This window comes from Mustela nivalis, assembly GCF_964662115.1.
Source record: "Mustela nivalis genome assembly, chromosome: 4".
Taxonomy (NCBI): domain Eukaryota; kingdom Metazoa; phylum Chordata; class Mammalia; order Carnivora; family Mustelidae; genus Mustela; species Mustela nivalis.
This window is the reverse complement of record NC_139023.1, coordinates 67,174,402-67,188,088: the sequence shown is the minus strand read 5'-3', so window position 1 is coordinate 67,188,088 and position 13,687 is coordinate 67,174,402. Positions and strand designations below refer to the sequence as shown.

General features: G+C 57.4%; 1 long non-coding RNA gene across 1 annotated transcript; it reads right to left on the bottom strand.

Moving 5' to 3' along the window:
* Window positions 1-3,352: 3,352 nt before the first annotated feature.
* On the bottom strand, window positions 3,353-12,914 carry LOC309862845. The gene is made up of 2 exons (XR_014310740.1): window positions 8,070-12,914; window positions 3,353-4,413 (listed from the first exon to the last, which is right to left on the bottom strand). It is a non-coding gene; the product is annotated as an uncharacterized lncRNA (long non-coding RNA).
* Between the last annotated feature and the right edge of the window lie 773 nt (window positions 12,915-13,687).

Sequence of the window (13,687 nt, the reverse complement as noted above, 5' to 3'; positions counted from 1 at the left end):
CCATGGGCCCTTCGCAGCCTCTGGTGTGTGGAGCCCTGGGTGGGACCCCAGCACCATGGAGAGGGGAGGGCACATTTTCAGCCATGGAGTCACAGCCAAAATCACGAAAATGCAGGACATGGGGCACTAGACAGACAACAGACAGGACACTGACTTCGAGGGCGATCCAAACCAAGAAGGCTGGGCGCTGCCTCCTCCTGTCTCTGCCAGGGATGTCGGGTCCCGCTCCGTCCTTGCTGCTCTGGCCATGTCCCCGAACGACCGTGGACACCGTGGGCTTACAAACAGGATTTAGCAAGCAGGTGAATTCGCGATTCCAGGATCTGTGAATACTGAATATTGGCTACAGAAACAGCACATGCACCTTTCCAGAAAGCCACGCACACAGTGAAGGCACTGTGTCTGCAGTCGGTGGGGGCAGGAGAGGAGCCGTGGGTGCAAATGCTGTGGGGATACCGGTTGGTCGTTTTGACAGAGGACAGCTGGCCTTGCCCACACCTACATCCCCCCTCCCTGGAAGGGAGAACCCCCACCAAATGCCTCCTGCCCATACTCGGTCGCAGACCACGAAACGCACCACAGGCCAACCTGGGGGGTTCCATTTTGAAAGGCAAGGGGAGCGCAGACGCAGAGGACAGTGAGCCACAGTGAAACAAAACGTAACATAGAACAAGGCATGGGAACGTGTGCCCGGGGCATGGGGCCAGGAGGGCGCCTGCCCAGGCTGTGGTTCAAAGACCATTCACGATAGTCCTTGTTCGTTTCATTTCATATCCAGACTTAACCCCAGAGCACGTGAGTTTTGATGTGTGATGTTCTCGGTATCACTAGTTTCTAAATTGCCCTTAATGGCTGAGCTTTTGTTTCCCCTTTGAATCAATTGTTATTTAGGGAATAAAGAAAGAGATTACATTTTTAGCAGGCTGTGAGGATGCTTAGTTGGTCCGGCTTTTGTTATTGATTCTGAGTGTTATTATATTGTAGCCGGAGAATATAAATGGGGTCACTTCTGTTTGAGAAATTGACTCAGATTTTCTTTGTGGACCATTAGATACCTCTTTTTTTAATTTTTAAAAGATTTCATTAATGTATTTGAGAGAGCACGCGTGTGCGGGATGGGAGAGGGGAAGAGAGACTCTCTAGCGGACTCCCCACTGGGCACAGAGCCCCAAGCGGGACTCCATCGCGCCACCCTGAGATGGGGACCTGAGCCAAAACCCAGAGTCGGACTCTGAACAGACAGAGCCACCCATGTGCCCCGATCCCTCTTTTTTTTTTTTTTTTTAATTTTTTTTTTATTTGTTTATTTGACAGAGATCACAAGTAGGCAGACAGGCAGAGTGAGAGGAGGAAGCAGGCTCCCTGCTGAGCAGAGAGCCCGATGCGGGGCTCAATCACAGGACCCTGAGATCATGACCCGAGCCGAAGGCAGAGGCTTAACCCACTGAGCCACCCAGGAGCCCACCAATCCTTCTTTTTAATTAATGTTCCCTAAATGCTTAAAATAAAGGTAATCCGAGGGTACAGTATGAGGCTTGAGACATCCACACGAACGCATTTTCATCTGGCCGCTCCCCCCGGGTCCCTTCTGGCACTCTCCCTGCAGTTAGTTGTTCTTTAAAATGCTGTGTTGTGCATCACAGAGTTTACACCTCCTGTGTCCTCACTGTGGAGTTTACCTCTTATCAGTATGAACGGACTTTGTCTCTATTTTAATGCTTCCTACCTTGAACTATGCTTGGTCTTAAATGCCCATAGATGTCTCAGCACTCTTCCACTCAGGACAAGGCGGATAATTCCTGTCCCCCAAGGGCAGGCGAATGGGACACAGTGACCAGCTTCTCACAGAGCGAAGGACAAGCGTGTGTGTGACTTTAGAGGTCACAAAGGCATCGCAGTTTCCCCTCCAGCAAGGCTGCACTCAGAGGACCCGACCCGGCCCAAGTCCCAGCTGAGGCTTTGGATGACACAGCCAACCGCTCACCCATCACCCAGTGAAAGACCTCCAACCAAAGCCCCCCAGCCACACTGCCCCCCAATTCCTGCCCTGAAGAAACTGTGAGACAAGCGTGTTTACTGTTTGAGCTGCTAGGTTTTGGGTTAATTTACCGCACAGCAAAGGATAACTGACCCAGTTTGGTGACACTCATACCTCATTTCCCTCTACAGCTCGGTGGCTCGATTCTGTGTTGGGCGCAGGTGGCGGGGTCCTGGCAGGAGGAGAGACAAGCCAGCCTCAACGAGGAAGTTGCAGGCTAAGGTGGAAGGGCACATGCGCAAGCACAAGGAGTGGCAGGGCGAGCGGACAGACGAGCGGACGCCAGCATGCAGCATCCTGCCCAGGGGCAGACACCCGCTGCCTGGACACAGACACAGTCATCATGTGGTCACATGGCGTCCCACTTCCCCATGTTTGTCCCACAACCGCAGGGTTCTTGCAAGGCTGGTCTTCATGCTTCCCGCTCCCTCCACTTCTGCCATCAGCTGAAGACTTATGTTTTCGTTGCTTTTTTCCCATTAGTGATTTTAAGAGTAAACATGCATTCTGTGTTTTAAAATTTACATATGGAATTGCTTCTCGGCCTTTTGGCTAAGATCAAGTGTAAAATTTACCTATGGTTATGTTTGTATCAAAACCACGAACTTGAACTCCATTTCTCAGTTTACCGTTACCCTTATTTAGATTCATCTTCCAGGAGAACATCTTTAGTAATTTTTAAAGGAAGGCTACATGATGGGATATTCTGAGTCCTTTCATCTTGGAGAGTGTATTTCAATATCTTTACACATTATGGAAATGATTAGATCATAATCTTGTTTCAAAATCTTATCACTTATTCACTGATGACACTATTGTTCACGTGGGAACCCCTGACCTGGCGGGCGGACTGGAGGACGTCATGGTGCTCACACCTCACCTGCCTCCCTCCATGTGCCCTGGACCCAGTGACTTGCATGTCATGCGTGGAATCATGCGGGGATGGGTGTCGCTTCTGGGATTTAGCCATGAAAGGCTGTGGTTTCCTTTCTGCGTACATCCCCTCCCTCCCCTCTCTTGGGCCACTCACCTGGGGGAACAGCAGCCACATCAAGGGACAGCCGGGGATGGGCCTCAGGTGGGTGAGTTTCAAGTGGATCCCCACCCACCCCAGGAAGCCATTGGATAAGACCATGACCCCAGCCAACAGCGTGACTTGGGAGACCATGAACCCGAGGCCCCCAGTTAAGCCACACCCACTACTGACCCTTAGAAACTGAAATTGTAAATAGCTATTGTTTTAAGCAAATAACTTCTGGGAATGATAACTAATACCCCGAGGAATCCACAAAACGACTACTGACAAACAGCTCTAGTGAGATCACAAGCTCAAGGTCAATGCACAAAATTCAGTTTAATTTCTGAAAGTTGATAGTTAACAATCAGAAAAATGAATTTTTAAAAATCTATTTAGGGGCACCTGGGGCGCTCAATTGGTTAAGCCTCTGACTCTTGGTTATAGCTCAGGTCACCATCTCAGGGTCATGGGATTGAGCCCCATGTTGGGCTCTGTCCTCAGTGGGGAGTCTGCTAGAGATTCTCCATCTCCCTCTGCCCTCCCCACAACTTGTGCTCTCTCTCTAAAATAAATAATATATATTTTTTAAAAATCTGTTTAAATCAGCACCAAAAATGAAATGCATGAGAATAAACCCAACAGAATGTGTGAAAGATCTCATGTGGATAACTGACAAATCAGAGACAAATACACAGAGACACAAACTGTGTCCGGAAAACTCAGTCAGGTTGGGACAGAAATCCTTCCCTAAACTGGCACATAGATTTAACACAATCCCCATCAAACTACCAATAGCCTTTTTTGGTAAAACTTGCTGAGTCATCTGGAAACACAGAAAGACGAAAACGGCCCAAAATTTTTGAAAGAAAGGAAAAGACTGGAGGACGGCCCCATCAGATTCAAGGCTTACTCTAAAGCCACAGGAGTCCCGGCGATGTGACAGGGCATTGAGACAGGCCAGCACCATCTTCGACCATAGGTCAAGGCAACAAAACAGGCCCATGAATGCACATGGCCAATTTACTCCGACGAGACACTGATGCTCGTTAATGGTGCAAAGCAGGTCTTCTCCGAAAACAGTGCTGGGACAGCAGGTGAATATGTCCGCTCCCTCACACACTCCCCAAATTAAGTCACGATAGAGTGCAGATCCAAATCTATAAGCAAAACTATTAATCTTCCAGGAAAAAGTCACCAGAGAATATCTTCATGTCTTTGGGCGGGGTCATTTGGGGGTTTATCTGTAGGGCTTTTGAGGTTTTCATTTAGTGGTGGCTCCTCAGTTTGCTTGCGTCTACACCGCACCAGCTTCCCCATCCAGAATCACAGGACCGCATTGTGGCTCAGCGGCAGGCAGCTGCAGGAGGGAGCGCGGCTGGCTCAGGACTGGAGGTGGGGAGGGAGGCCCAGGAGCCCTGCAGGCTTGCAGCCCCAGCCCCTCAAGAAGCACATGCTAGGGGTGCCTCCCACCTGACTGGGGCCTCAAAGCGGTGGCTGCTATGGGCATGTGTGCAGATGGGCTTGGTGGCAAGGGAGCACTGGGCCAAGGTGGGGCCCCAGGGTGCAAACCGCTGACCATGTGAGCCCCAGCTCTGCACCCCAGTGTCCCCTGCTGCCCACCAGAGGCAACCCCGACCAGTGAGCCCGGCTGGGGATCTGCCCAGTGCTGGCAGGGAGCAGGGCCTGGTGTGCACCAAGATGGCTTCACGGTAGACCAGCCAGCAGCTAAGCGGTCACCCCGTCCTTCCCTTGCCCCCTTCACAGAGCGACACTTGCCATTGGGTGTGGACAGGGGAATATCCAAGGACCACTGATCCAGCCCCAGGACCAGCTGTGCACACCTCCCTGTGTCCCCCTCGGGCAGGACCTTGGGAGTCTCCTATTGGCAATGGAAGGAACCCCATCCCTAGGCATGCCGAGAGGAGAAACAAGCCCAGACTCGTGGGGGCCCCGAGGCCTCAGGGGCTGTCCACAGCAGCTGTGAAGTGCACCATGAATTAACCCAATACATAAGCAGGTTATTCAAACTCAGGACGCCCCGACCTGAGCTGCAGACACGTGAGAGGCTTCAGGGGTGCCTCTGGGGACCCCCCAGCCACACCCAGCCTGTAGGTAGACACAGCATCAGAGCAGCTACACGGGGACCTGTGTCCTCATCCTCCCTTGAGGCTTCAGGGGTGCACGACCGCCCTCCTGGGCTCTGGCACCTTCTACACAGAACAGCTCAGCGGTCCTAGCACACGGTGGGGGGGCTATTCCCCCCCACCTCACAAATAAGTGCCAGTGAGGGACTAGCCAGGGTGCTGTTCAGCTGTGGCACCCTCCCCGAGCGGGTGGCCCCCCTCGCCCCTCCCAGCATGTAGAATGAGGTGGGGGGCTGAGACCGCTGTGCAGTGGCCACTGCCTACCCCCGACCCTGGCTGCCCCAGGCCCCTGTAACCACTGGAGGGCATGTGGTGCCTGCAGGACCCCAGGGTCCAGCCGAGTGCAGGTTAGGGGGAGGCTGCTCTTGACCTTCGTGTGCCCTCTGGCCTGTGCACACAGGGGCTGTGCCCTCCAGGACCCGGTCCTCTTCTGGGCCACCACTTGCCACCTCTGCTTCTTCCATCACCTGGGCCGTCAGCCCTGCCCACCTCTGAAACCCTGCTCTCCTCCAGGCCTCCTAGACCCCCCTTTCCTAAAGCTGCAGCAGTCACCCCTTCCTCTACTGCCCACCCCTCACCGCACCACCATCTCTGGGGCTCAGGCAGGAGGGCCCTGGGACCGCCCACAGGCCAGGGAAGCCACGTGTCCACTGGGGGCCAGGAGGCAGCAAAGGGCCCTGAGCCAGGAGTGCAGACAGGCAAGGGAGGGGGGCCTCAGTGGTCCCATGGGTCCCACAGCGCATGGAATCCCTGGGACCCAAGTGGCTCCCCTCCAATGTCTCATGCAGCCACCTTATCTCCATGTTTTGTCTCATCTCCACATTTCCTAACAATAAGTTAAAAACCCAGTAATGCTTCATACACGTGGTTTCATTTTCTCAAGGGAGAGCAGTCCAAGCATCTTGGGCCACTGCCACTGAACAAGAGGACCCACCCCAAGCACATTCCTTTCCCTCTGAGCCCGACAAGTCAGGCTTGTCAGGCTCCAGGGAGCTGTGTCCATGTGGGACAGATTCCTGCCTTGGTCGACGATGGTGCTGACTGACCTACCCACCAAAACACCAACCCCAGAAACACCACCAACAAAAGTAGGTTTAGTAAGTTAGGAGTTCATTTATCATGGAGGAGACAAGAGCTGGGGGTGGCCAAACCAGGGTTGGTTTAGGTCCCATGGGCATCAGAGAGCCAGGAGCCTCAGTCTTTCTGCTCTATCACCTTGCATGTGGCCTCTTGCCTCGAGGTCACCTCTTGGTGCAAACAGCTGCCAGAGCCCCAGCCATCACACCTCTGTTCAAGAAGCAGGAAAGGCTGCCTGGGTGGCTCAGTGGGTTAAAGCCTCTGCCTTTGGCTCAGGTCATGATCTCAGCGTCCTGGGATCAAGTCCCGCATCAGGCTCTCTGCTCAGCAGGAGGCCTGCTTCCCCCCTCTCTCTCTGCCTGCCTCTTTGCCTACTTGTGATCTTTCTCTATCAGATAAATAAATAAAATCTTAAAAAAAAAAAAAAGAAAAGAAAAAGAAGCAGGAAAAATGAAATACAAAGGGTAGGGGGCCTTTTCCCAGCCAGGTCAGCCACTTGTATGGGGCTTTCCCCGAAGTTCTGCCCAGCACTTGTACTCCCATCGGCCAGAAGAGTCAAAGGACCCCACCTTCAGCTTTAAGGAAGACTTGGGAATGCAGTCCTGTGAGGGTACCTGGCTTGATCCTGACAAGCAAGGGCCCCAGCAGCTGGGGATTGGGGGTCCCGAGGCACAAGTCTGTCCTGCCAGCTGTAGGAGCAAGGACAGGGTCCCTGCCAAGGACATAGGGCTGGCACCAGCCCCACCCTGTGGAACTTGATCAACCCCCATGCCCTCTCCCTCACTGACCCACGCCCCCACCCCGGCTCCAGGTCTGAGACCCCAGGAGGGCCCACCAATCGGGCAAACATCTGGGCTTGCACCATCCTTGACATGGCACTCAGGGCTTATGTCCCCCCAGTTCCACGGTTTGGGACCCTGCAGTCAGCTCAGAACACAGGCCCACTCTTGAGTCACCCTGCTCAGCCATGGGGCAGTCAAAGCTCAGGCCTAGATGCCTGGACTAACACCCTCCAGGCCCATGGCCCCCAGCTGGGCCCTCAAGGGCTGGCACCCCACTGCCTCTTCCCCTGGGCTTCCCCCACCTCCGAGCTCTGCCCTTCCCCCCACTGAGCCCCCAGGGCCACCTACACAGAACCAGGCCTCAGGGTTCCACATTTCTAAACAGGCTGAGAATCTCTAGGAACTCTGCCTCCAGCCTGAGGTCAGGGGGCAGCACACCTGCCCCTCGACGCTCCCAAGGCAGGGGTGGGACAGGAGCAGCCATCTGCCCCCACCAATCAGCATGCAGTGGGAGGGGCCTGGATAGTACAAGGCCAAAGGAGAGGTCCCCTGTAGGGGCTCAGGAGTGTCCAGAGACAACCTCGTGCTTTGCCCGTGCTGACCTCCTACAAAGGGGAGGCACCATGTTCTTCCATCATACACGTGGGGAAACTGAGACAGAGAACACAAAAGCTACCTGCATGGTCACTCAGGTGGGCAGCCCCCCTATGGTGGCCATCTGCCTGGCCAGTCTCCATGCTGAGAACTGGCACCCTGGCCATGCCCAGGTCCCCGGAGCTCCCCTCCCAGGACAGAGTCACTTGGCTATAGCCAGATCCCAGCCTCCATCACTGCTATGCCCCTGTGGGGACAGCTGCTCCGTGCCAGTCAGCCCTTCCCCAGGGACAAAGCTCCCCCGTCCTGCCCCAGCCACTTCTACAGAGGAGCAGCCGTCAGCAGAAGCCCAGCCCAGTTCTAATCCCTCGTGAGGCTTGGCCACGGCTGCGGGCTCTACGGGCCCCAGGGCTTACTCGCCATGTTTGCCGGGGACAGCTCCGTTCCATCTACCACTGGCCGGGCCGCTTCGGGAGTCCACTCAGTCGCGCACCTTCCCTGGCGCTGGAGGCCCGGCCAGCCCCTCCCGCGGCGGGTGGCGGCTGCGCCCGTGACCTTGTGATAACCCGAGTGCCATCCGTCAGCGGCCGGCCGCCAGGCTCCGGAACACTGCGGCAGCTCATCTGAATTCAAATTACCCCGGGAGCCGCGCGCCGGAGCCTGCCATAACTCAGCACGGCAGGAGGAGCGCGGCCCGCCCGCAGATTGGACATTACCATACATTCCTGGGGCGTCGGACAGGGCTGCTAATGAAAATATCAATCAAAAACTCGGCTGACTTAATGGTCAATTTAAATTAATTAATTGGGGAGGAGAAAAAAGTCGAGGGGGTAGCGTTGACGGGCTGCGTCTCGGGCAGGCAGCGAGAAGCTCGATGCCTGGCCGGGCACAGCCCCTGGGCCGGGGAACAGGGCATCCCCTCTGCAGAGACCCCAGCAGGTGCACAGGCATGGGGCCCTGCGTCCCGCCTCGGCAGCTCCAGGCAGGGTTCCGGTGGCCTGTCCCACAGTCCAGCTCCCCGCATCCGTGGGGAGAGCCAGCTGCCTCCTGCCAAGTCCCCTCCCAAAGCCACGCAGTGGAAAAGCCACTTAGCCCGCAGGACTGGCAGGGGCTGGCAGGACACTGGTCCCCTCAAGGAGGCCTGCCCAACCCAGCCAGGCCTCAGCTCCTTGTCCGCAGAGGGGACAGTGGGCTCCACCCCCAGGGCCTGGCAGGGGGTGGGCAGGAGGCCATGGGAGGGCTCCTGCAGGGACTTCCAAGGTTGGGCACTCCAGGGTCCCCTTGGGAGGGTCCAGAGATGGTCTTCAACATGCAGAGAGGGAGGGCGGGGCCCCAGAGCACAGCCTCAATACGGCAACGCCAGGAGCCTGTGGGTAGCCGGTGTCCCCTGCAGCCACGTGGCACTGGGAAAACTCTCCATGAGCCCCGGGTGACAGGAGAGCAGGGTACCAGGCAGGTCCAGGCCCCCCACTGCCCAAGGAGGACACGGAGCTCACGAGGCAGCGAAACCACCCACTCTGAGTCCCAGATGTGACAGTCCAGGGGGCCCGAGGGGACCCAGGAAAGCCCACCAACAGATTCCCACCCAGGGCCCTCCAGGAGATGCTTCCCACCCTCAGAAGCCCTCCTCCACAAGAACCAAAGGGGAGAGATGATGGCAGCCGGGCAGCCCCGGCCCCCCACACCCCTGCAGGGCACAGGCCAGCTGCTGGATCTTTCCAAGAAAGCCGGCAGAGAACTCTGTCCGAGTGGAGCTGCCCCTCGGGTCAGAGGCAGGCAGCGCCGTCCTGAAGGGGTCACTCATGGACGTCAGCCATGGCATGGGAGGCAGCTTAGCCCAGGCTCTAGCAGGCGTGCTCAGTGCCGGCATGGCCTGGACAGAGTGGCCGTGGCCAGAGGGGCAAGTCCGGGTGGCCAGGGGAAATCCAGGGAGCCACACTCCCAATGCCCATCCCTGATCCAGGACCCCACAGCCACAGCCTTTCAGTACCAGAGACCCGCTGGCCCTGGGTCCAGCCATCACAGCTGACTTGACCCACAGGACACAAGGGGCCATGACGCATTGGCCCAGGAGAAGCCACATGGGCCGAGCCTGTGCTTCCGTGAGAGATCAATGCCACTAGCCCCTCAGCAGCAGCAGGACAGAAACCTGACCCATCCAGAGAGGCCTCCTGGGCTCCTGGGTGGACCCAGCAGGAAAACCCTGCCACAGGATTGGGGAGGGGGTCCCCCAGAGACCCAGAAACAATGTCCTGGTCACAGGGGCTGGGATGGGGTCCCTGTGCACCTGTCCAAGAGAGAGGAACCAGCCCCCCCACCAGGCCCCTAAGTGGGTGGATAGGACCGGTATCCAGGCTTGGCATGGAGTGGCCCCAGAGAACAGAGCGAGGCCCCCACTGAGAGAAGAGCTGGAGGAACAGGAACAGGAGAGGGGGTTGGGGCAGCACCTACCCAGCCCCCCACCCAGCCCACCAGCCCACCCAACCTGTCTCGCTCCATCTCCACGGGCTGCAGCCAGTTGGGTGTGGGCTGCCTCCATTTGGAAGGCTTGGGGAGGGCAGGAGGACCCTGGGTGCCTGATCCCAGCAGTGGCAAGTCCCAGTGAGTTAAATGGAGGGTGATGTGGGGTCAGGGTAAGGCATCAGGGTGGCCGTGGGATTTAGGATGGGTGGGGGTTGTGGCTGGCGTTCAGGCTCAGCTGGGGATTCGAGTCAGCACTGGCACTACTGTTGTGGTTGGGGCTGGGGTCCCAGGTGGGCCTTGGGCAGTACCCCCTGCACACACACACACACAGCCCATCTTCCAAAGGAAAGGCCTGCTGCTTTTGCGGGACCCAGGGCCTGAGGGCGACCCCAGAGGCTCCAGAGAGGGTCATCGAAGGACACATGAGGGCTTGGTGTCTGGTGCTAGGCCAGGAGGACTTGGGAGTCACATGTGCACATGAACTGGGCATTGCCTCTGGCCCCCACCAGGTCTTCCTTGCCTAGTGCCCACCTGCCCCTGCCCCCACCTGGCCTTGAGTCCCCACGGCTTCCCTGCACAGGGGACGTAGGACCCCACCTGGTCCAGAAGGCAGAGGGGTATCCCCCACACAGTGCTGCATCTGGTCTGGCCAGACCTGACCATGCCCAAGCCACAGGGACTGATTGGCTGGTGGCTCTGACCCTTTAGTGACAGCTGGGATCCCTCATGTAGGGCACACTTCCCAGGACCCTTAGGTGTCATGACCACTTCTCCAACAGCCTCAGGACCAGGGAGACTGGGGGTGCCCAGCCTACTACCCTCTGAGCCCAACCACCGTGCAGCCTGGGTCTGACCCTACTTGTGCTCCCCCATGACCAGAACCAGTGTGCATGCTAGCCCAGGGGGCCTGGACCTGCAGCTGAGGCCAGCATGGAGTGGGGAGGGAACCCAGGGGAGGGGGCTCTCGCACCCTTACTGGTATCCTCCCCTGTGGTCCCAGGAGCAGGTCCTCCCAGGGTCTCCCCTCAGTGAGGGACTCTTCCCAAGGTCACAGGGCAAGTCAGTGGGGGCCTAGGGCTTGAAACTCAATTTCCCCAGAACCCACGGGGCTCCCCACCAACCATGGAGTGATCCCTGGAAGAGTCCAGCTCCACTATGAGCTATGTGGCCTCAGGCAAGTCACCCCAACTCTCTGGGCTCAGGGTCCCCTCCATAAATTCTACACAACCACATAGGACCACACTCACAACCCACCTGGAACAACACACTCACCTGGGTCCACACCCACAGCCACAGCTCACCCCCACCCAGAGCTGGTGCACTCAACAATCCCCTTGGAAGGCTGGGCTTCACTGGGGGCGGTGGGGAGGGCTGTCTCTTCCCCATCTATGTCCCCCTAGATGCCAAACACTCCTCGGGGACAGCACTGTAGTCCCTTCCTTGGACTAGCACTGGCTAGGATGTAGAAGGAGCCACCAGAGGGCCTGGGATAGTGGGGCTGGCGGGACTGACCAAGATCCCCACTGCCACCTTTCCTGGGGCCCCAGAGGGTCTGCACCCCCAGCCTCTGGGCTCCAGCACCCCCCCCCACCTCCCACCCCCAGCAGACTGAGGGAGCAGGCCCAGCCAGGGGTGATCTTTGCTGCCACCCAGCGGCTGCCAGGGGCAGCACGGCTGGGGCTGCAGGCCACCGCAGGGCCACCCAGCCACAGGGTGGGAGACAACGGAGGCCTCCAGGGACCAGCCCGCAGGGGGACAGAGCACTGGACCTCGATAGTCGCCCCTGGCTGGACTGTGCACCTCGGGCCATGCCCAAGGGCAACTGGGGACGGTGGGGGCTGGGGTCAACCAGTTCTGGGCAGAACAGGACAGCACTCTCCCGGGACTGCCTGGGGCCATGCTGGCTCCACCAGGTCCAGCAAGAGAAGGGAAGCCTCCCGCCATCCCAGGTGTCCACCATCCAGCTCCTGCAGGGGGGGTTCTGGCCGGCCCTGGAGCACAGGAAACCCCAAGAGTCCCCGGAGAGCCTCCAGCACCACGCAGGCACCACCGTGACGGCGTGCCCTTGGCACTGTTAGCTGGCAAACCCTGACATAGCAGTAGGCTCTCAGACCCCAAGCCTCAGCTAGTACAGGCCCAGCCATGACGCCACAGTGGCTCCGGTCCTGAACATGCAGCCTCAGGGACGCGCATCTGGGGAAGCAGTTGGGCCTGTTGGCAACAGAGGCTGGGCGCCTAAAGGGCACAGTGCGGACTGCAGGGTTGGTAAAGGGCAGAGCCACTACTTCCATTTCCTGGGTCAGATGGTCTCTGTCACGAGCCCCAGACAGGCATGTCCCACAGAGGTCTCCATCTTCAACACTAGTGGGCTGGGTTTGGCCCCTGGGCCACAGCCCCCCACCTGGAGCATGTGTGCACACCGCAGGAACGAGCTTTAGGAACACACACCGCGGGCCAAGCTCGGGCCAGAACCGGCAGTGGCACCAGGCCGCTGCCCCGAGGCTCCCCATCTCCGCTGACTCTCCAGACCCAGGGGGCCATGCTCAAGAGTCCCTTCCTGTAAAGTGTCCAGAACACGCAAATCCACACCGACCTCGCTGTCGGGGCACACTCAGGGGGGCCGGTGTGACCGCCAAGGGCAGGGGGACACGGGGGTGCCCGCAGGCCAGGCAAGCGCACTACAGGCCGCCTTCAAACGGCCACAGCTGCTCTTACTGAGAGCAGCACCTCAGAGATTAGAAGAAGACAACGAGTTTGGAAGTACCCATCTCCAGTGAAAGATCGCATCACTTTAAAACCACGATAATGAAAAAAAAAAAAAAAAACCACGATAATGGGGGTGCCTGGGTGGCTCAGCGGGTTAAAGCCTCTGTCTTCAGCTCAGGTCGTGATTCCAGGGTCCTGGGATTGAGCCTCGCATCAGGCTCTCTCTCTCTGCCTGCCTTGCTGCCTACTTGTGATCTCTGTCTGTCAAATAAATAAAATCTTTCAAAAAAAGAAAAATTTAAAATAAAATAAAATAAAATCACAATAATGTAACAGACAGGATGGCTTGTGCCCCGAGGCTGCCACATCCACTCTGGCCCGCTGTCCTCAGCCCGCTGACCAGTGGTGCCCATGTGCCCGCAGCATGTGCCTCCCTGCATGGCCACACCACTGCGGCCCACGGCAAGTGTGGCCATCATCCCTGCCCACAGGTGACACCTGATGCCCAAGCCTGGAGCTCAGAGGGCAAAAGCGGCTGCGGCAGAAGCTACCTGAACTGACACAAGAAGGTCGTTTTTACATATGTCGGGGCCAACTTGCTAGAAACCAAAAATAAAGAGAAAATCTCAAAAGATTCCAGGAAAAACAAAACAAAACAGGACACGTTACAGACAGGGAAAACAGCGAAACCACTCTGATTTCTCGTGGAAAGCCAGCCAAACCAGGAGGCAATGGATGGTTTCTTCAAAGTACAGGAAGGAAGAGACAAGCCAGAATCTGGATCTGGGAGAACAAGCCTTCAAAAATTAGGGGAAAAGGAATGTATTTTCAGGTACGTGAAGGCTGAGACAGCATTCCTGATTAC